The 21,817-nt window shown below is 42.6% G+C and overlaps 1 protein-coding gene and 1 long non-coding RNA gene across 5 annotated transcripts in view; one reads left to right on the top strand and one right to left on the bottom strand.

Annotated features, from left to right (window-relative positions):
- Nucleotides 1-21,817, bottom strand: part of nectin1b (nectin cell adhesion molecule 1b) — a 780,494-nt gene that overhangs the window by 378,269 nt on the left and 380,408 nt on the right. The window lies entirely within an intron of this gene.
- Nucleotides 14,777-17,812, top strand: LOC132385287 (uncharacterized). 3 transcript variants are annotated; one of them, XR_009509138.1, is made up of 3 exons: nt 14,777-15,407; nt 16,517-16,651; nt 17,452-17,812. It is a non-coding gene; the product is annotated as an uncharacterized LOC132385287 (long non-coding RNA). The 3 variants fall into 3 exon arrangements; XR_009509139.1 differs by having other exon boundaries at nt 14,778-15,407; nt 16,569-16,651; XR_009509137.1 differs by lacking the exon at nt 14,777-15,407 and adding an exon at nt 15,863-15,938 and having other exon boundaries at nt 16,569-16,651.

Below are 21,817 nucleotides of genomic sequence, written 5' to 3'. Positions count from 1 at the left end.
AAAAGGGTATCCAAAAGTCTTTTTGGAGCCATATAAAGGTGGCGCAGGGACCAGAAAGGCGATCAACGAAACAGAGTCCTGGAGTGAGATTCTGAGTGAGTGCTTTGCATTAGTCTCCACCGAAGGGGGAGAAACACTGTTGCTGTAAAGAGGGGCAGTTGAGCTACAAGGTGGGGGTTGGGGGGGAGGAGAGAAGGGGGTGTCCCTGGATGAGAGGGGATTTTGGACATTGCACGAATCACAAAACGGTAAGGGCACGGAGTAATGACCAATTGCTCCGTTTTGTCCATACCGGCCCTCTGCAAGTCAATCCCCTACCCTCTACAAGTTATCTCATTCCGATTCCGCAATTAGCTTACAGTATCTTCCATGCTCCCGCCCCTCGCTCTCAATCAGCTTCATCCCCTTTTCTTGGTTCTCCGCTGGTGGGAGGTTATAGAACAGTACAGGATGGGGAGTAGGCCATTTGGCCCACAATATTGTGTCTAACCAGCTAAGAGGCAAATCAAAAACACCCAAACTCTAATGCCCCTGACCTACCTACACCATGTCCATATCCCTCCATCCTCCTTACATCCGTGTGTCTATCCAAACGTCTCTTGGAAGCCTTTAGTGTCTTTGCCTCTACCACCGTACCAGGCATCCACCATGTTGTGAGTAAAAAAACTTACCCCTTTATCTACCCCCTCTCAATTCATGCCCTCTGGTGTTGGAGGTTTCGACCCTGGGAAACAGATCCTCCCTGTCTACTCTATCTATGCCTCTCATGGTCTTGTGGGGCTCTGTTGGGTCTCCCCTCAGCCTCTGGCGCTCCAGAGAATAAAAACCCAAGTTAAGCGCAGTGAACTCTGCCTTTTCTCCATGAAGTGACGAAGGATGAGAGGTGACCTGATGGAGGTGTGCAGGATGATGAGAGGTACTGATCGTGTGCACAGTCAGAGACTTTTTCCCCAGGGCTGAAATGGCTAGCACGAGAGGGCACAGTTTTAAGGTGCCTGGAAGTAGATACAGAGGTGTCATCAGGGGTAAGTTTTTTTTGTGCAGAGAGCGGTGAGTGCGTGAGATGGGCTGCCGGCAACAGTGGTGGAAGTGGATGCGCTGGGGTCTTTTGCGAGCCCTCTGGATAGATACATGGAGCTTAGAAAAATAGAGGGCTATGGGTAACCCTAGGTAATTTCTAAGGTAAGGACATGTTCGGCACAACTTTGTAGGCCAAAGAGCCTGTATTGTGCTGTAGGTTTTCTGTATTTTCTATGTATACTGTAAAGAGTAGGAAGCAGAAGTTCTTAAAATGGACAGGTTATGAGGTCCACATGGGATACAACCCAGGTGTTGAGACATAAAGATGGAAACTGCATGCAGAGAGAGCCTTTCAATACTTCTTAGACATGAAGAGACTGAAGAAATGCAGAATACATTTCTTTAACGAAAAGAAAATGTATAAATATGAACCTGGCAACTATAGACTGAGGAAGCACCTAGAAACTTGAACCCAAATCAACATTAGAGTCAGTTGAGCACTGGCCAGTTTACATTTATTAAAAGCATACTGTGCCTAACTTAATCAACTTCTTGATGGGGTAACATTGTTGATGAAAGCAATGCAGTAAAATTAGACCTTTCAAAGGTGCTTATTAGAAGCCTGTAATAAGCGAGAGCAAGATATTGCTGATCTCCTCCCTCAATGCCAATTTTGCCCCGGTCCTCACATTCCTTGATTCACCTGGATTCCAAAACTGTCAAAACCTAGTTTAGAATATCCTCGACAATGAGCATTCACAGTCCCCTGGGACTGTGGATTCTGTGTTCAAGATGCCAAAGATCTACAACTCTTACAGTAGAGAATTAATAGAAGAGGTTGGATAAAGTTAGTACAGAGAAAGGGTTTCCATCGATGGAAAAGGAGTCACGAGCTTGTGGCAACTGACAAAGGAGCCCAAGTGTCTTTTTGACACATTTAGGTGTAACATTCAACACCTGAAAGGGAGGTGGAAGCAGATCTAATGTGACTTTCAAAAGGGATGTAGTAAACACTCGAAAGAAATTAAATTGCAGGTTGACAGAGAAAGAGCTGGGAAATAGGACAAAATAGATCATTGTTATAACAGTCTGACAGGTACGATGAGCTGAAGGGCCTCTTTGTATGCTGCAACACAAACAGCCCCATGATTCTGTAGTAACGAAGTTGCGAAGTGCTGGTAACTCCTGCAGATGATTATGATGCAGCTGAAGATCAGGACAGTGAAGATGGCACTTCAGTTTCACATTATTGGTTGTCATTAGAAGTGTGAAACACCTACACCATTCTCGCTAATGCTCTTTACCCACTCACCACTTACGGCTCCAGCCCTTCAGTGATGGAAGTAAATTACACATCACCTCTGCCTAGTCTGTCCCTGAAATCTACTGCAGTTTTTCTCTCTCTCTGTTCAAAGTATTTCTTTATTCGGGGACACGTGAGCTGGGCACTTTCGAGGAGGCAATTGGTTCCTGTCTCTCAGCTGCAATTCAAGAAATACTGATTGAAGTCTGATAGGGCTGGTAATGGAACACAGGATGTTTGTGACTGTGAGCTGAACACTGTGTACCATGTCAAAATAACAACCATTGTCCATCCATTTTCATTTAATCAAGTGAAGTAAATTAGTCCCCTTGAACTACAATAGAGTTTGCTGTCACCATTATTCAAATGCATAGCTTATTATGCTTGGGAGCTAAACTTGTACAGCCTAATTTACAGCAAAATATTTTTGTTAATGTCATATTATTTCATATTTTTCTTAAGACATAAAGCCATTTGTCCTTTCAGGTCCTTGCAAGCTCTGAAAGCAATCCCATCTGCCCACTTATTTCCTGGCGACCAATTCTCTCCTGTATGTTCATCAATTTCCTCATGGTTCTCTTACTAGCCACCTGCAATCAGAACAATTTACAGTGGCCAGTTAATCATAAAGTATAGAAACAAGCCCTTCAGGCCATCCAGTCTGTGCCGACCTGGTCTTCTGCCTAGTCCCATCTACTTGCACCTGGTCCATAGCCTTCTCATCCATGTACCAAGCCAAACTTCTCTTAAAATGTTACAACTGGACCCACATCTACCACTTCTGTTGGCAGCTCGTTCCACACTTGCAACACCTTCTGACGCAGTCTAACATCAGGGATGTGGAGGGAACCCGCCCTCCCAGAAGTCACCTGCTGAACCACTGCACTGTTTGTCAGAAGTGAGAAGTGGATATCAGAGAAAAAATTGAATGAAAGAAGGACGCTGAAAAGGAGCTGATTTATAAAGGAGGAGCGAGAGAGATAAAAGGAAGAGGCCAAGAGCGGGCTTTAGGAACCAATTCTATGTACCCCATGCAATTGGGGATTCAACATTAATATTACAAACAGCTTTATTGCATGTGGTGCAAATACTGCACAGGCAGCATGTAACTTCAGATGCAGCATATTTCTGTACACACAAGGTTCCAGTGAACATTATTATACACTGGAGCACTCTGTATGCACAGGGTGCTGCCACCCTTACCTGATGCAAAGTGAATATGAAAACTGAGTAGGTAATTAATAATGAAAAATAACAAGATGACAGATGGACCAAACAGTTACCTTGCAATTGGGTTTCACTCTGCAGGAGTTACATAACTTCCCAGAATTAGCTACACATTAGGAGTTGGAAAGGAGGAACTTTGGAAAACTACAATCACGGCTGGGCTGCTGAGCAAATTGTTGAAGCTGTGGGTTGACAAGTCTCCAAGTCCTGATCACCTTCATCCTCCACTCTTAAAAGAGGCATCTTGTTCATGCATTGCTTTTAATTTTTCAGAGTGCACAGGTTCCAGAAAGGTTTAATTAAATTGGAAAAGAGAGAATGTTTCTTCTTATTCAAAAAGGGTGGGAGTCAGAAAACTGGAAACTAAAGTCAGACAGCATGAGGTCTGTCCTGAGAAAAATAACAAAATTATTATTAAAGAAATGGCAGCTGAGCACAGAAAAATGTGCAAAGTCAGCATAAGGACATAGTGTTTGACCAATATGTTGGCGTCCTTTGAATAAAGAACATATGTTGTAGATGTATGGAAATAGTGGACGCACTATAAGTAAGATTTCCAAAAGGCATTTGATAAGGTGGTACATCAAAAGTTTGTGTGAAAGTTTGAAGCTTATGACGTTGCAGCTACTACATTAGTATTAAAATACCGGGTGGCTGACAAGAAGTAGGCATAAATAAGCATTAACAGAGAGTAGATATAAATACATCTTTTTTCTTGGTTAGCAAGAAGTAAAGCATGGAGTGCCACAGGGACCAGTGTTGGACACCAACATTTACAATTTATTTAAATAACATGGATAAAAGTCCAAGGCTTGAAGTCCAAATCCTTGGCTTAATGTAAGAAGAACTTATGATGGGTCCCTGTGTTTTTCAAACCTACACCCACACTTAGACAGAAACTCGTCCACCCCAAGGATCCTACACCAAACATAGCAATATTGTATATACTATCCAATGCAATGAGAACTGCACGGATATGTAAATCAGCGAGACAAAACAACCACTTCACAAACGGATGGCCCAACAGCTAACACCTCAGGTCAAGCCTCTCCTGTATATCTGCACCTAAAGGACAAGGGACACTCCTTTGATAACAATGTGCATATTTTGGACAGGGAGGACAGGTGGTGTGAAAGAGGGGTTAAAGAAGCCATCTTTGTCAAACTGGAAAACCTATCTCTGAAAAGAGGGGATTGGGGTACAACACCAGCTATCAGCTACTTACAATGTATTTCCAACATCTCTACCCCCGCATCTCCACACCAGTTCACACCTCCATTCATGCAAAGATAATGACCCTCTCATTACCTCTACAACTCTTAATGACCCTCATGTGATTGCTATAGCTTTAAACAACTCAGAGTTTATAAGCCGGAAAACTACCCACCATGGATCAGAACTGAAGAAACCTCTCGGATGAGTGGTGAAACATCTTTTAATCAACAGAGCAAGTCCAGTTGCCTTGATTTACTACTGCTTGATATACAATGACCTGGATGACTGAGAATCTTCACTGACATAATTTTATACTCACATAATAATTAAAACTGTAAATTACAGTATTGTACTGCTGCCACATTACAACAAAGTTCATGGCACATATCAATGGTGTTAAATCTGATTCTGATTCTGAGAAGTTTGATAGACCAAGTTTGCATCCATTGAGTAATGGAAATATATAAAATGCTGAGGGGTCTTGATGGGATGGATGTGGAAAATCTGGAAGTAAGAGTCACTGGTTATAAAGGGTCAGAAGGTCTTGAGTCACTGGAACCCATAGAAACATAAAAAATCTGCAGTACATTATAGGCCCTTCAGCCCACAATGTTGTGCTACTCTAGAAGCTGCCTAGAATTTCCCTAGCGCATAGCCCTCTATTTTACTAAGCTCAGTGTACTTATCCAAGAGTCTCTTAAAGGACCCTATTGTATCTGCCTCTACCACTGTCACTGGCAGTGCATTCCACACACCCATCACTCTCTGTATGAAAAACTTAAACTCTGACATCCCCCTTGTACCTACCTCCAAACACCTTAAAGCTATGTCCCCTCGTACTAGCCATTTCAGACCTGGGAAAAGCCTCTGGCTATCCACACGATCAATACCTCTCATCGTTTTATACACCTCTCATCCTCCGTCGCTCCAAGGAGAAAAGGCCAAGTTCACTCAACCTATTCTCATGAGGTATGGTCTCCAATCCAGGCAACATCCTTGTAAATATCCTCTGCACTCTCACTATAGTATTCACATCATTCCTGTAACTGAACACAGTACTCCAAGTGGGGTCTGATAAGGGTCCTATAATGCTGTAACATTACCTCACGGCTCTTGAACTCAATCCCATGGTCAACACACCATATGCCTTCTTAACAACACTGTCAACCTGTGCAGCCACTTTGAGTGTCCCATGAACCTCCACACTGCCAAGAGTCTTACCATTAATATTATATTCTGTCTTCATATTTGACCTACCAAAATGAACCACTATCTGGGTCGAACTCCATTTGCCACTTCTCAGTCCAGCTCTACATCCTATCGATATCCTGCGGTAATCTCTGACAACCCTTCAGATTATCCACAACACCCCCAACTTCTGTGTCATCAGGAAACTTACTAACCCACCCTTCTACTTCCTCATCCAGGTTAAGGAACAATGGAAGCAGAACCTTGGCTGAGATAGTTCCTTCATAACAAAGGTTACTTGGGAATTGAATTTGATGCTGCCAGCAGGTTAACCATGATCTTGCTGAATGGTGAGAAAAGCTCAAGATATTGAATGGCCTAATCTTGTTTCTAATCCATGTGTTTGTATTATTGCACAAGGTTCATACACAGTGTGTTTCTATGTGCAGTCAGTTAATGCGCACTGTGTGCTTCTCGTACAATAGCACTACCATCACTGAATTCCCCACCATCAACATTCTGGGGGTTACCATTGACCAGAAAATGGACTGGAATAGCATATATACAATATGCTTATTAGAATAACCCAGAAGCTGGGAATCCTGCAACAAGTAACTCACCCAATAATCCCTGAGCACTTGTCCCTCATCTACAGAGCCAGAAGAGTGATCAAACACTCTCCAGTTACCTGGATAAGTACAGCTTCAACGCTACTCAAGAAGCTTTAACAGCATACAGAACATAGCAAGCCACTTGATAGGCAGCCCATCCACAGCATGTACTCACTCCATGACTGACACACAGAGAACAGCTTGTACCATCTACAGGACGCACTGCTGCAGCTCTCCAAGACTTCAGAGACAGCACAGACCAAACCCACAGCTTCTACCTGCCAGAGGGACAAGCTCAGTGCAGGAGCTGTGCATTCTGTGTAGCGCGTTTAGTATGGTAACTAGTCACATCAGTGGCGGGTGTGGTAAAAGCGAAGGGGATAAATTACGTATTCTTGCTTATTTCGTGGCAGTTTCTAGCTTGGGACTGCAGATGTCATATCTTTGCTGACTGCTGAGATAACGCTCAATAATGCTTAATTGTATGTTTGCTAATTACTAATAAAGGATCGGAGTAGGGAATTTGACTCTTTGGAGCAAACATTGAAGCTGTGGGTGAGTCATGCAAGTATAACAACTCTGCGGGGTCGCAGGTTGGCGGCAATTGTTTTGCTTTGATTTTTGGATCAGTTTTGCCCCTACAGGCAGCAAAAGCACAGGAACACTGCCACCTGGAACTTCCCCTCCAAGCTTCACACCATTCTGGCCAGGAAATATAGTGCCGCTCCTTCATTGTCGCTGGGTCAAAATCTGGCCTTCTCTATCCCTAAAAGCATTGTGGGTATACCCACACCTCAAGGACCGCAGCATTTCAAGATGGCGGCCCACCAACATCTCCTCAAGGACAATTAAATGCTGGCTCAGGCTGCAAAGCCCACATGCCCTGAATGAATAAAAAGATTACACTAAATGTATTATTGCACATCCTGTACACTACTGCTTTACGATAATGTGTTTCACTGAACACCAGGTAGTTACCATACCTACACTGCTTTATATACACACATAATGTTACTGTACACAATGAATTTATCTTTTAAAACAGAGCACTTTATGGTCTATGTAGTACTTTAATAGATCTAGTGTGTTACGATACACAATAAAACCATTTTTTCCCCTAGTGTTTGGTGATGCATAGCCTATTCCAAAAACAGCAAGGATGTTGGACTCAAGCTGATGTATCTTTGTTGTTAGCGGCATGCTCAAGGCATCCCAAGACTTTCTCCCTGCTGTCCCAAGCTGCACTGGGAACTTGCTTGGTTGATGCACCAGAATGTGGATTATCTGACAGCTCCTACTGTAGGAGCTGATGTTAATCACTTGGGAAGTGTGCACCTGAGCATTACACAGATCATGATGCTATGGGACCTCATTGTTGAAATCCTCGAGTAATGCTGTGTGCCTTATGAATCTTGAGCATTTTACTTAAACACATTATAACAGCAAATCAATCACAATGTTTCTTAATGTTCTGTTAAAAGCTGAGCCCTGTATTATTTCAAGCACTTTTTCAGTACACACATTATTCCTATTTCTGTTTGTACGCATTACTCGGAACAAGGGGCCTTACAGTACATACATAATATGACTATAGGTGAGCAGATTTCATAGGAATTGAGAAGGAGGAAAAGTGCATTTTCTGGAAGTGTTCAGAGGGTCAGTCAGCATCTCTGGAGAGAATCACTGGTCTGATGAAAGTTAACAGCTTTATCCCTTAACTCTGTTTCTCTGATCACAGATACTACCCAACCTGGTGTGTATTTCCAACATTTTTACTAAAGGCTTCATAGGACTACTTTGAAGAAGACAAACATTCTGGCCAATATTAAATCCCACAAGACCGTTGAGTGTTCATACCAATGAGGCAAGTGAGATTTTGTTACGTGAAGTGCCGGAGGCTGAGGGGGATCTGATGGAGGTTTACAGGATTATGAGAGGCGTCGATAGAGTGGACAGGGAGTATTTCTTTCCCAGGGTTGAAATGTCTAATACCAGAGGGCATGCAGAGAGGGTGAGAGGGGGTAGGTTCTAGGGGGACGGGAGGGGTAAGTTTTTCCACTCAGAGTTATGGATGCCTGGAATGGTGTCAGAGGCAAATACATTCGAGGTGTTTAAGAGGTGTTTGGATAGGCACATGGATGTGAGGGAGATGGAGGGATACGGACATGGTGTAGGGAGGAGGGATTAGTGTTTGGGTGTTTTTGATTTGTTTCTTAGCTGGTTCAACACAACACGGTGTGGCGAAATACCTGTTCCTTTGCCATACCATTCTATGCTCTCTATATATAAATTACTGAATTCCCTCTAAGGGTGATTACATAGTCAAGTAGCTTGGGACATCCTGAGGTTGTAAAAGGCTCTGTTTTGGGAAGGAAGGCCATTGCTTTTCCCAAAAGGAATTTTAAAAAACTGAGGAAGTTTTCAATTATTGACTGTCACCATATCTTTGGATCAGAGATCTGCTCAGTCTTAGGCTGTCACCATCACAGAACCAGGCAACAGCTGCTGGGTACTTGTATTTTTAGTCGACATTTAAAAAACATCAGAGAGAGACAGCTGGGGTTGAGAGAAGGCCAGATAATTAATTGGAGTTCAGGATGGTCGTTCCTTGGTACTTATGTGATGCGAATGTCACACACACTTGCCAACCCAGGACTGGATGTTATCCAGGTTCAGCTGGCATGGGCTGCTTCTTTATCAAATGAGTTGTGGCTGGTGCTCAATGCTGTGGGATCAACAGCAAACAACTCCATCCTGAACCTCGGGCAGAAGTAAGCCGTTGTGAAGGAAGATGAAAGTGGCGGGAACTGGTTATTGCCTCCAGGAATTTCCATGGCAATGTCCTGTACCACGATGATGTGGCTACAACGTACACGTGTATCTTCCTTTGTGGCAGGTATACCTCCAGCAGTTGTAGTTTTTCCCCTCTCCTGCACATTTGAGTATCTTGGTGTCACACTTGTGGATTGCTGCTGCTGACATGGTACTTTTTCCAAACCTAATGCAGAAGGGAAGCTTATTTGAAGACCAATAATCTACAAGGCTAATTTGGACCAAGTTCTGGGAAGCAATTTACTCTTAGTCCACTTTTGCTGACATGGGCATAATCAGATGCAGATCTGTATGACTGGCATTCAGCTAATTCAGAGGTTCCCAACCTTTTTCATGCTATGGACTAATACCATAGAACAAAAGGTCTGTGGAACCCCTGAAATAATTGATTTCATTATGGGTGACAATTGACTATAAGACCATGAGAAATAGGAACAGAGTTAAGCCATTTGGCCCATCGAGTCTGCTTCACCATTCAGGTCATGGCTGGTTTACTTAGACTCTCAGTCCTATTATCCTTCTTTCTCTTCATAACCTTTGACATTCTTACTAATAAAGAAGGTATTAACCGCGGCTTTCAATATACCCAATGACTTGGCATTCACAGCCATGTGTGGCAATGAATTCCACAGATTCACACAGTGTGGCTAAATAAATTCCTCCTCATCTCTGTTCTAAAGAAACATCATTCTATCCTGAGTCTGTGCCCTCTGGTCCTAGATCCTTCCACTATTGGAAACAGCTTTTCAACGTCCACTCAATCTAGGCCATTCAATATTTGGTAGGTTTCAATGATATCTCCCCACTCATTATTCTAAATTCTAGTGAGTACAGGCCCAGGCCTATCCAGCCTTCCTCACATGTTAACCTTTTCATTCCTGCGATCATTCTCATAAACCTCCTCTGGACCCTCTCTAAATTTAGGTTCAATACTCAGAGCAAGATCCCTGCTCCTGAACTGCAGACTTGTTGGTTAATTTATGCAGACTCCCTTGGATTGAGTTTGACTCTCATTCTTTTGGTGGTCAACACATTGCCATTGGAGCGATGGAGGATGACTTGAAGCGACGGAGGATGAGAGGTGACCTGATAGAGGCATATAAGATGATGAGAGGCATTGATCATGTGGATAGTCAGAGGCTTTTTCCCAGGGCTGGAATGGCTAGCCCAAGAGGGCACAGGTTTAAGGTGCTGGGGAGTAGGTACAGAGGAGATGTCAGGGGTAAGTTTTTTTACGCAGAGAGTGGTGAGTGTGTGGAATGGGCTGCCGGCGATGGTGGTGGAGGCGGATACGATAGGGTCTTTTAAGAGACTCCTGGACAGGAAAATGGAGCTTAGAAAAATAGAGGACTATGGGTAACCCTAGGTAATTTCTAAGGACATGTTTGGCACAGCATTGTGGGCTGAAGGGCCTGTATTGTGCTGTAATTTTTCTATGTTTCTATTGGCATGGAAAAGTGCCATTTAGACAAAATAGTGAACGTAGCCAGTGGGAGTTTAGAAGAATGAGGGGGGATCTCATTGAAATCTATCAAATATTGAAAGGCTTAGACAGAGTGGACATGGAGAGGATGTTTCCTATTGTGGGCGAGTATAAGAGCAGAGGACACAGCCGCAGAACAGAGGGACATCCCTTTAGAACAGAGATGAGGAGGAATTTATTTAGCCAAAGAGAGGTGAATCTGTGGAATTCATTGCCACAGATGGCTGTGGAGGAAAAGTCATTGCGTATTCTTAAAGCAGAGTTTGATAGGTTCTTGATTCCTCAGGGTATCAAAGGTTATAAAAAGAAGGCAGGGAAATGAGTTTGAGAGAAATAATAAATTAGCCATGATGGAATGGCAGAACAGACTCAGTGGGCCAAATGGCTTAATTCTGCTGCTATCCCTTATGGTCCTGTGATTATGGAATAATTTTCAAGAATGGAGAGAAGGTAAAGATGATTTAAACCAAGCAACTGCAACCTCGGGTGAAGATATTCCGTACTTGAAATACTTATGCACATTAAGGAATGATAATGCATTAAGATTTGCACTCCTGAGAGTCGGCTACACAGTTAAGCAGCTGTTGATAGGTTCTCCCATCTGGGTTTCCAGACTCTGACTGATACTATGTTAACACAGCAGTGTTAGCTCAACAAAAAAACATGTCATCATTTAACATGGCCTTGGAACAAGAGCAATCAGTTTCAATTGTAAACTGCAGATAAATTGTTTCATTTCCATCCTTGGTCCCTGTAGAGGTAAGGCACACATTATCTCCAAAATTAAAAAAAAACATTGCAAATTATTTTCTAATTTAATTAATTCATTGCTCATTGTGTTGGTGAACCCACTGCTCTGCGTGAGACAGTGGACCTTCAGATATTAAAAGGGCAGATTTAATCTTCAAACTCTCTACTTCAGAAGTTTGTTGTTGCTAAAATCCAGTCATTAAATCTGCAAACTCTAACTCTGCATCGCAGCTGGTGTCCAGGGGGAGAAGGTTGCCAATTCCTCATTGACCCCAGTGATCCCCAATTATCCTCCTGTAGGTGGAGGACTTGCCCTTTATAACAGACTCTGAGCACTTTTTGCAGAGATGCCAACGTGGGAATATCAATAAAAGTATAGGCTGTTAGAATCATAGTCATAGAACACTATGGTACAGAATCAGGCCCTTTGGTGCATCTAGTCTGCACTGAACTATTATTCTGCCTAGTCCTATTGACCTGTACCAGGCCACAAACCTCCATATTGACCCATACCTACCAAATTTCTCTTAAGTGCTGAAATCGAACCCACAACTACCACTTCAACTGGCAGCTGTTCTACCCTCTCATCACCACCTGAGTGAAGTAGTTCCTCCTCATGTTCTCCTTAAACCTTTTCACCTTTCACCCTTAACCCATGACCTTTAGTTCTAATGTCACCCAAGTTCATTGGGAAAAAGCCTGCTTGCATTTACCCTATCTATACCATTCATAATTTTCTAACTACCAAATCTCCCCTTATTCTCCTATGCCCCAAGGAATAAAGTCCTAATCTATTTATTCTTTCCATATAACTCTGGTCTTCAAGTCCCAGCAAGTCCCTGTTCTACCATTAATTGAGCTTTTAGCTGACCCCTGACCTTTCATTGCATTATCACCTTGTTCCCTACATCCCTTCATAACCCTTTGGATAATAAAAATCCATTAATGTCAGATTTAAAATTAATCTAACATGTCCACATGTGAGTTCCAAATCCCTACCATCATTTGCCTGTTCAAATGCTTCCAGACTTCTCTTCTGAGTAGTCTAACTCCCCAAGCAGCAGAAATAGTTTCTCGTTCTGTCTCCCCTAACGATTCCACTTAATATCTGAACCCTTCAATAAAATTCCATTAAAATTCGAAGGAATGCAACCCCAGTTTCTGTATGTGTTCATTATAATTTAATCCTATAGAACGTCGTCATCATCGTCGACATTGTATAGGATTAAATTATAATGTAGATTAATGATGTAATCCTAAATCCTAAGTAATGTAAAATACTGCAAGTCTGGTTCACTGGCAAGACCGACAGCGGGGAAGCTGCTGGGCCTTGGTTGTTGTGTGGATCAGGCCCTCCTGCTGCAGGATCTACTCTTGTATCTGCCTAGGGGAAGGAGACACCAGAGGTGGTGTGGCGTAGTTGGGGGTTGGGGCTTCCCGTCGGTGCTGCTCTCCAGTGCTCACTCTGTGGAAGATAAATTGGATTGCGTTCACCTGCAGCTGCACTGGTGCACGACGATCAGACTGCTGCGTGCTGTCCTTGCAGAAACATAGTTCCAGTACAATATCCCATGCGTCATCAGTCTACAGGACATGAGACTCAGGGATTTGGACTATATTATTTCTTTTTTGTGACTGTATGTCTACTGTTATTGTCATTCTATGAGCCTTGTGCTGTGTGTGACTGTGATACTAAGTTATGTACCCTGGCCCCGGAAGAACACTGTTTCATTTGGCTGTATTCATGGGTATTCATGTATGGTTGAATGATAATTAAGCTTGAACTTGAACTAAATCTCTGTGTATCACTTTGACGAGGCTGCATTTTCCTTCCAAGGCCAATGTAATTTTTCATTGAATCATACAGCTCAAAAACGGGCCCTTTGGCCAACTGTATCCCTACTGACCTTGTACTAAGATTTTTATTGTACTATTATTTTTCATCAATTGGTCTGTAGCCGTCTATGTGTTGGTGAGATAGCTACGCTATTCTGAGGTGCTCATTCAATACAATGGGGCTGTTGTAAGGGATTCAAACTATATACCCTCAAATGAGAACACAGTGATACGCACACTACTCAGCTTCCACTACACTCAATGGCCACTTTATTAGGTACACCTGTTCAATTATGCAAACATCTAGTCAGCCAATCTTGTGGCAGCAACTCGATGCATAAAAGCATGTAGACATGGTCAAGAGGTTCAGTTATTGTTCAGACCAAACATCAGAATAGGGAAGAAATGTGATCTAAGTGACTTTGACAGTTGGTGCCAGACGAGGTGGTTTGAGTATCTCAGAAACTGCTGATCTCCTGGGATTTTCACACACAACAGTCTCTAGAATTTACAGAGAGTGGTGTGAAAAAGCACAAAAAAAATCAGTGAGCAAAATGCCTTGTGAATGAGAGAGGTCAGAGAAGAATGGCCAGATCGGTTCAAGCTGACAAGAATACCTCAAATAATCACATATTACAACAGTGATGTGCAGAAGAGTATCTCTGAATGTACAACACATTGAACCTTGAAGTGGATCACCTACAGCAGCAGAAGACCTCGAACATATCTCCTGTACCCAATAACGTGGCCAGTGAATGTATTTATTCCATTAGGAATAGTTACGGTTCCCACTGCCGACTGCAGATATGTTGGAAAAAGCTATATAGTTCCCTTCCATATTTCAGAACTCTCACTAAAAGTAAGTTCCAATTTTGCTTCATTACGCAATGTTCATTAGATAAATGATGCCTGTTTCCTTGGAGGATTCTGGTTTCCCTTGTTACTGGTGTGTCAAGTCAAAATTTAGATTTCTTTCCCTGCACCAGAATGCCCCAAACTGCTTCACTGAAGTGTAATCAAAACAAAAAGGTATTAGTTAACGTGAACTGTGAAGCATTAGTTCCTGTAAGATTAGTTCTGACAAACCATTAGTTCTTTCACCTACATTAACCATCCTCTGTTTAATTATTTAGCTACTTAAAGACCTGACATAAGAGGTCATTGCAGGTTCCAAGAGCTTTCACCTTAATCACAAGTCTCATTATCATGTGTTTTCTGAAAGTTTGTGTTAAATGATACCAGGCAACTAAGATAAGCCACACACACACACACACACACACACACACGTATATATATGTGTGTGTGTATATGTGTGTGTGAGTGTGTGTGTGTGAGTGTGTGTGTGTGTGTGTGTGTGTGTGTGTGTGTGTGTGTGTGTGTGTGTGTGTGTGTGTGTGTGTGTGTGTGTGTGTGTGTGTGTGTATATAATGTACCTGTGATCTAATGTTCTCTTGTTCTTTCCTTCCCCATGTAAAGATTGCAAGATTGAGATTGAACTCTGAGAATGTGTGGTGTTTATAAGGAGATCCTAGCAGTCTTTGGATACCTCTAAAGTTTTGCAGCCAACAATATACTTCAGCAGCGTAATCATTGTGGAACTGTCCATCATCTGGTGCACAGCAAGATTTCACTAACAGTGAAGCAATAACAACAAGGAACCAGCAATGTTCAGTGAAGTGTAATTATTGCTCGGGACACTATGAGAAACTCTCTTCTTCTTCAAATTAGCTGTGGGATCCATCATGTCCACCTAACAGGCAGTCCAGGCATTGATTTCACGTCTCATCTGAAAGATGGGATCCACATTAGTGCAGCCTGCCCCCAACCTTGGGAACGTCAATCATGATTGTGCACTGAAATCTCTGGAGCAGTGCTTGAACTTACTGAATGAGAAGCAAAGCCCTACCAGAGAAGTTACAGCTGGCAGCAAATTGTGCAAATTGTAAGTAAGCAATGCTCATGATACTTCCCCTTCTGCTTTATGATGGCCCTCAATATAAAAGAAAATCTCCTTTTAACATCTTTTCAAAGTCCATAATTATACATTAATCTGGCTCTGTGTCCTGATTGAATGCTCTGTTAAGCCTGTTAAGTCCTACAGAATAGAGCTTTGTGTGAGTGTGGTGTATTAATGTTGGGCACTCATTTCTTCTGCTCATCTTCAGTTCCTGTCAGTGAATGGTGGCACAGTGGTGAATGTTACTTGTGTGTTTGAATGCTCTGAGTCCAAGGGCCTGTTGTACATTCATAATACAACAATATTGCCATGGCCTTGTTTAAGACATTATCACAATGATAAGGGATATCCTGATGCATTTTAAGCGCAACCACAGTAGCGTAGCAGTTAGTGCGATGTTATTAAAGCTCAGCGTGTCGGAGTTCAGAGTTCAACTCTGACGTGGTCTGTAAGGAGACCGTACATCTTCCCACGAGTGTGTGGGTTTCCTCCCACACGCCAAAGACGTACCTGTCGGTAGGTTAATTGGTCATTGTAAATAGTCCTGTGTTGTTGAGCCGAATAGCCTATTCCATGCTGTATCTCGAAACTAAAAAAGGTAAAATCAAATGTATTGAGACTGGAAGCTGGAAAGCAACTCTGCTTCTGCACCAGATCAACAGATACTCTCGGGGAATCTTCCAGAGCAGTAAGGGGGAAATGAAGAGAACTGATAAATAATAGCTGTTCAATCAGTCTTCTGTAAACTGTACGGCAGAATAACTCCATCTCGTAAAACAGGAATCATCCATTTACTGCATCACGTGACAAGCATAACCACATTGATCCTGAGAGCTTTGACATTCAGAGGTTCTCCTCACCTCCAAGCCCTGCTCTCTGAGCCAGTGGCAACTGACTGTCACATTCCAGGCTGCCTATCACTTCCCCCTGGGTCCCCTCCTCCTTCCCTTTCTTCCATGGTCCACTCTCCTCTCCTATCAGATTCCTTCCTCTCCAGCCCTTTACCTCTCCCATCCACCTGGGTTCCAGCTAGTCTCCATTCCCCACCCCCACCCCTACATTTTTATTCTGGAATCTCCCCCCTTCCTTTCCAGCCCTGAAGAACGGTCTCGGCCCAAGATGTTGACCGTTTATTCATTTCCATAGATGCTGCCTGACCTGCTGAGTTCCTCCAGCATTTTGTGTGTGTTGCAGGAGTACGTGTTGACTGTGAATGCAAGAATTAAAAGGTATTGCATGTTTTATTCTTGTACGTATTTTTAAAATTGTGAATAACATTTATTTTGATATAATGAAAACTGTCAGCTGTTTTAAAGAACCAGGAAAGATAGCTGATCATTTCACCATGATTTTCTCCCGACTGGGAGCTGTGTATGGACAGTAACTGCTAATCTGCTCGTGTACAACTCTAAACTCGAGCTGACCTTGAATTGGTCTGCTTGCAGCAAGTAAGTTTATTGTTCTTAAAGGGACAAGCAGCTTTGCACTTCAGCAGCCAGACCCATTCATCATCACAAGCATATAAACCTGATAATCAAATCAAATGACTGCTTTTAAGTATCTCAAATGGGAGCCAATGATGCATGCGACATTCAACCAGTCAAGCAGCATCTGTGGAAACAAAAACAGTTTCTGCTTTGGGCTTTCAAGCTGTATCATTAACTGTTTCTCTTTTCACAGATATTGACTGTCTCGTTTAATATTACTGTGGGAGATTCTAAGACCAGAGGTACGTAGCTTTAGAATAAAAGGAGGTTACTTTCGAACAAAGATGAGGAGGAATTTCTTCAGCCAGAGCGTGGTGAATCCGTGGAAATTTTTGCCAGAGACGGCTATGATGGCCAAGTCATTGGGTATATTTAAAGTGGAGGTTGATAGGTTCTTGATTAGCAAAGGGGTCAAAGGTTACCAGCAGAATATGCTTGAAAGAGAAATAAAACAGCCATGATCAAATAGAGGAGCAGAATTGATGGGCCGAATGGCCCGAGTCTGGTCCGATCTCTTATGGTTGATTCTGCTTTTGCTTCAGTTTTGCAGGTTCTGCAGCTTTTTGATCTTAACTGGCCCATCGAGTCTGCTCTGCCATGTGGATCGTTTTTTCCTATCTCCTCCTCAACCCCAGTTCCCGGCCTTCTCCCCGTAACCTTTGATGCCATGTCCAATCAGGAACCTGTCAATCTCAACACCCCACAAGTAGATTCTTACAAAGGATAGATGGCAGTTTGTGAGTTCATGTCATCCAGAAGTCTGATCACTATGTTACTTGAAGATCCTTTAGCACTCAAAGAGTGTCTCGGCAAACTTGGGGATTGAGGTCACAGAGATCTATTAACATAATGAATTTGCTCTAATCTTTGTATTTCAAACTTAGTGCTAAATTAAAAACAAAATCTGAATGAGACTGGTAAAGCTGGATTTTCTCAATATAAAACTCTCCAAGGGATTTGGGTGTTGGAGTTGGATTAATGGACAGTGTTTAATCGTCACACTGATTCCAAATCCAGTTGGGTGTATTCGCGAAGACAGTATTACATGGCTCCTCTGTCTCCAGCTGCCCCCTGTTCCACAAACTTGTTACTGGTAGCACAGATCACGTCCTCTCTAATAGGACCCTGTTTTCCCACAGCCAATTTACAAAGCAAGTAGATTCTTTTTATATTACACAGTGATTAGACTTTTCAAGAACTTTGTTGACCATAAAACATGTTGGACAGTCTGAGATTGTGAAATATAAAAAGCTCAATACAAGTACAGAACCTCGAAGAGGGCCAAAACCTTCTTGTATGGTTTGGAAGCTTATGTACCTCAATGACCAGGGGGACCATGCTGGCTAGAGTCAGGGCCTTGTGCTTTAGCTCTTGTTAGGGTCACCCATGCCAAACAGGTCAAAGGGTAGAGGCCATCTGGTCCATCAGTCCTCCAGATTCAGGGGTTCAGCTCAGGGCTAACAACCCTGACTGGTAAAACAAAGTAGTTACGGAAACAGCGATGAAGAACCCCTCTACACCCTGTAGGTGACGCTATTCCTGAGTCTCCACCTGGGACTTGCAGGACTGACAGTAGTGAAAACTGAGAGGAAGCTACTGACACGATGAAGGAAGCCCTGAACACTGTCAGAGGTGGAGGACCTTCACTGCTGCCCTAAATGCCAGTGCCGTAACAGGCAGTAAGTACAGAAGGAGAGTAAGACTCACTTTTTTTAGAAACAAATTTTGCCATTTTATCATAACTAAGGTATCTGTAGAAGTAATGAAGAAAATATTCAGAGCTTTTTCTCCCTTTTGACTGAGCTTTGACTGTATCAAGGATATAGAGATTAGCTTTTACATTCTTGGGGATTCTGTGAGTAATCCAGAGGCTTGGAAATCCTTACTTCATTTACTTATTGAATAAACACCAACATCTCAGTGAAAGACTAAAGATTTGCGGAAAACCGAGTGAACCAGAGTCCCAGGTTCAATCCTGACCTCAGGTGCGGTCCAGAGGAGCTTCCCATGTTCTCCCTCTTACTGCGTGGGTTATCCACCCAGAGCCCAGTGATATGCAGGTAAGTACATTGGATAAGAAAGATTTAGAGGGATACCGGCCAAAGATTGGCATTGGGACTAGCTTTGGTAGACATCTTGATCAGCATGACAAGTTCAAAGTTCAAAGTATATTTATTGTCAAAGTACATATATGTCACCATATCCTACCCTGAGATTCATTTTCTGTGTTTACAGGAAAATAAAGAAATACAATGGGATTTATGAGAAAATATAAATGACAAAGACTGACAAATAACTAATGTGTAAAAGAAGACAAATTGTGCCTGTTTTCTGTGCTGGCAAACTCTAAATCTCTAGTGTAAAATGGGAGGTTGATGATCAGCCTGAACTTGGTGGGTCAACGAGCCTGTTTCCATGCTGTTCTCTGTCGAAGACTCTATGATGATCAGCTCGAGTTAGTAGAGCCTTGCAGGACTCCAGTGTGATGGTTTAGGTGTTGGGCAGATGGACCTCCTATTCCAGACACCAATACACACTCCAAACCCTGCTCGTACTTCAGTGAGTCAAGAGGCTGATAATGTTAATGTTCCCTCACCAGAACAAAACGGTACGGCTTAAAGTTGCTGAGTAGGATCAAATAACAAATCATCAGGATTAAACCCAATAAATCTGGGTCAGTTAATCCCTTTTTAATTTGTCCTACAGGGATTTATTTAATAATTGAATCTTTTGATTTTTAGTGACATTTACGCTTCACGTTGATGGAGGCTAATGCCGGGAGATGGCATACACATAGGGCTGCTAGTTTCAGCTTAGAGCACTGATGTACAATTGAAATAACGCAGAGTAAACTTGCCTTAATGTTCTCCCATCAAACATTCCCACAGCAGATTCGGCCTGGCTTCAATGCAGTGTAAAATCAGAATTAGATTTAATATCACTGGCATATGTCGTGAAATGTGTTGTTTTGTGGCAGCAGTACATTGCAATACACGATAATAAAAAACTATAAATTAAAATAAGTACGTATATCAAAAAGAGGAAGAAAAGTTCCGTCTGTTTTATAAAACACTTCTCTACCAGTTGCAGCCTGGATTTAGATGCAGAGCAATGCTACTCTCCAGTTCAGCAAAAAACAAGCAGTGGGATGATCTCAGAAGGTCAAGCAACGTCTGTAAATCAGACATCAGGCAGCATTGATATAGGGTCCCTATGTGGTTGCATCAAATATGGCTGAGATGAGTGAGCTTTTTCCCCACTATAAGTTCCCATGTATACATATATTATGGAAATCTTGGCCTTAAACATCACAGCATCTTTACACATTCTCCCTTGGTATGCGGGGCCTCAGTTTAATTAACTCTCAGCCCTAAGCAGGTACTAGAGCGAAATTCCACTCGTCAAGCCAACTCAACTTTTTAGATAAGCCTAGCTGATTTACAATTAATAATCACCCATATATTATACTAAATGAGGAAGGAATGCATAATTTTAAGATAGAAACATTAATGGGCCTGTGTTTAATTAGTAAGCTGACTAACCAACCGCCTTTGCCTATCCAACTACAGGATGAACTGTGAGCATAGCTGGTCTCATCTTTAGCTGACATTTCGGGTCTGCTCACTCACAGCATCAACTGCCTACAGCAGGGACACAAAGGATTCAAAGATTTGTAGAGAGTTGGAGCAGACCAGATGCCATTCAATCTGCCTTGTTCATACTGGTCAGAAACTGTACAATGTAACATCAACGTAACTTGGATGAGAGGTGACTTGATAGAGGTGTACGTGATGAGGCATAGACAGAGAGGACAGCCAGAGACTTTTTCCCAGGGCGGAAATGGCTAATGCAAGGGGGCATAAATTTAAGGTGTTGGAAGGAAAGTATAGGGGGATGTCAGGGAGTGATGGCTGCGTGAAACGCACTGCCAGAGGTAGTGGTAGAGACAGATACACTAGAGACATTTAAGAGGCTCTTATATGGCCACATGGATGAAAGAAAAGTGGAAGGTTATGTGGGAGGGAAGGTTTAGATTGATCTTGCAGTAGGTTAAAGAGTTGGCACAGCATTTGTGGGCCAAAGGGCCTGTACTGTTCTATGTTTTATGTTTTAATGAGGCTTTCCTATCACAACTATGCTTTCAGGCAGTAATTTCCTTAACCACGTCCATCTTTAAGTGATAACTTGTTTCTCCTCACAGTTATAATCTTTCTGCCAATTACCATAAGTCTGTCTCTCAATTAGTGCCCTCTCTCCCAAGGGAAACATATCTTCATAATGTTATACACTTCAATTAAATGGTCCCTCAGTCTCCTCTACTCCAAGGTAAATAATTCACCAAAGCTAATCTTTCCTCATAACAATAACTCAGTTCATGGTGACATTTTCATAAATTTCTTCTCTCCAGTGCAATCAGTGTACAGGTATTTATCAGAACTGTAGACAATTTCCTTGCCAGAGGCCTCATTGGTTCTAGTGTGACATCCCTGGCTTTTCTATTCTATGCCTTGCCTAATGAGGCTCTCCGTTGGTCGGGGTTGACTATGGATAATGCCCCCTAGATGTCTATGTGATATACAAGCCAGGGCAGTACAAAATGGAGGACAAGCTGTTACCCACGCTGCAGACTCCCCCTTGCCACGCAACTGATGAATCCAAAGGAATACCAGAGACCGAGACGGTTTGGCACCAGTGGTGTCGCAGGAGTTGCCTGTCAGTGTTGAAAACAATATAGAACTACCTTAGGGACCTCAGCTCCCGAATTTTCCTTGGCATTTACTCCCAAGACCTTCCCCACGAGTGGGTATAGCTGCAAGGCAGCGCTGGTTTGAGGTGAGAGTTTTTCTTCTCTTAGATAAGTTTTAAGGTGCCATAACCCACCTTTGCCCCTTCTGTCAGTAGAAACAG

The sequence above is a fragment of the Hypanus sabinus genome, chromosome X2 (genome assembly GCF_030144855.1).
Source record: "Hypanus sabinus isolate sHypSab1 chromosome X2, sHypSab1.hap1, whole genome shotgun sequence".
In the NCBI taxonomy this organism is placed as follows: Eukaryota; Metazoa; Chordata; class Chondrichthyes; order Myliobatiformes; family Dasyatidae; genus Hypanus; species Hypanus sabinus.
Note: the sequence above shows the minus strand (reverse complement) of the source record. Positions and strands in the feature narration are given on the sequence as shown.